The following is a 2076-nucleotide window of genomic DNA, read 5'->3' on the forward strand; positions in this document are numbered from 1 at the left end:
AGGATAATATGGCATGTCATTCATCTCCAAGAATATTTCAAATTTATCTAACATAAATTGAGAAAGGTACATCCAACATCGAAGCCATTTATTTAGAAATAATTGAAAAAACTTTGGATGTGAATATCATCTTAAAGTTTGTCATTCTTCCCAGGTTTCCAATTTAGTGCCAGTCAAGAAGAAACCAAGGGAAATCAAACTATGCTGATTTCCATAATTTAAACAAAGCTTTGCAACACCGTTGTTGAGCTTGCAGCCTCCATCATGGAAGAGAGCTAGTGGCCAGAGCTCTTGCCCTTCATGTTCCAGTGCGTGAAATGTAAGTCATTAAAGGTCTTATGTGTGAATTAAAGTTAATCACCTACTCTGTCTCATTTCCTCCAACTCCATTTATATCATCCAATAGTATCCTGAAGCACATAAAAGGAGATAAATAACCATTCAAGTCTATCCTTACCCCACAGAATCATGTAAATTGTAGTAGAAAATTGTAAAATGTTTAGCCTTTTTAGCATGTAAGTCAACATGTTATTCCTCTATTAGTAAAAATGGTTTTCTTCACAATATACCAAATTCTCTGTCTCCTACTTTAAGCATTCTAGTATTCTACCCTCCCCTCCATCTCCCATTATTCAACCTCCATTGCTTAGTGTCTCCCCTCGGATTCACTTCAATTCATTGACCAGATCTTGAAACGATTTTTTTTTTACCTTTTTAATGGGGCTTATGGAAAAACACTTGTTCTTTCAATTTCTATTATCTCTGAATCCATTACAATAGCTAAAAAGGTCACTGTGATATTGAATCTAGTGGAATAGAGTTGTTGAAGAATCTAGGGCAATTCATGATTTAGTGATTCCTCCCAAACTTGTTGATAATAGTTTGTGTTGTCTTCTTCAATTAGATTTGTTTTATTAGTGTGTTCTTCAATTATTCAAACATTTATCAACATGGACGATCAACAATAAAAATAGGTACACAAGATGTTGGCTCCAAGCTAGGGAAAAACCTCTCCTCTTGAGAGTAAAACCCTTGAATCTCTTCTTATAGATATTTAGATGAATACCAAGACCCTTGAAAAAATAAACACAAGGTTACCTCCAAGATAAGTGTCACTATTCTTTGCACTGCTTGCTCTTTGATTCACTATCTTAATTTCAATGTTCTCCTTCTCCTTATGTCTTCACTGTTCAGTCACTGTCTTCGACACCTTCTCTTCTTGACTTGACATAATACTCTGATTTCCTGTTGATTACACCAAAGATAAGTTATGTTGCCAGATAGTGTTATGTTGAGCACTTGTTGTTGTAGTTGCATATGCGCAATCCTTTTATAAGTACTGAAATATATACATTACAATGACTGATATATCACACTTCTAAAGGATGTCCCAAGGATATCTTTGAAGCTTATATATCTGAGCATGATTGAGAGGCTTCAAGATATCCTTACAATCTTTCATAAAGCATACTAAGCTTCACATATAGATATACCGAGACCTTGAGATAAATACCGAGACTCTGAGGTAAACACCGAGACTCTGCCTTTGAGATATGTCCGAGCTTCTAAGATATATGCTGAGACTCTGTCCTTCGAAATATGTCTGAGCTTTTGAGATATATGTCGAGACTCTGTCCTTAGAGATATGTCCACTATATATTCGATGACTGTAATATGAGATCCAAAGACTTTGAGAGATATGCTGAGACAATCTTTCCGAGAGATATCTGAGCTTCACTTACAGACCTCGAGAGATATATCGAGCTTCTCAAGAGATATCCAAATTTCACTTACCGAGAGATATCACTGTGTATTCGTTCCCTTTTTGATGACTGTAATATATATATTATTTTAAAGATATATGTACATTGACTCTACGTTACACACTATATATATATATATATATATAGGTCAACGATGATAAATCAAGACGACATGAGAGCCTTTGAATCTAAGCTGACATGTCAAGGCTACTTACTGCAGTTCGTAGAGCAGATTTGCAAGATGATAGTGACACTTGTCTTGGAGTGTATCCTTTGAGCTTTGATCTTATGACTTTCATAATAATTATGATGA

General features: G+C 35.1%; 1 long non-coding RNA gene across 1 annotated transcript; it reads right to left on the reverse strand.

Moving 5' to 3' along the window:
- Positions 1-261: 261 nt before the first annotated feature.
- On the reverse strand, positions 262-1777 carry LOC149211915 (uncharacterized). Its single transcript, XR_016250191.1, has 3 exons — positions 1514-1777; positions 1099-1245; positions 262-410 (listed from the first exon to the last, which is right to left on the reverse strand). It is a non-coding gene; the product is annotated as an uncharacterized LOC149211915 (long non-coding RNA).
- Positions 1778-2076: the final 299 nt, after the last annotated feature.

The sequence above is a fragment of the Pinus tabuliformis genome, chromosome 1_1 (assembly GCF_031772625.1).
Source record: "Pinus tabuliformis cultivar Carrire ecotype Pingquan chromosome 1_1, CPIR1, whole genome shotgun sequence".
NCBI classification, from domain to species: Eukaryota; Viridiplantae; Streptophyta; class Pinopsida; order Pinales; family Pinaceae; genus Pinus; species Pinus tabuliformis.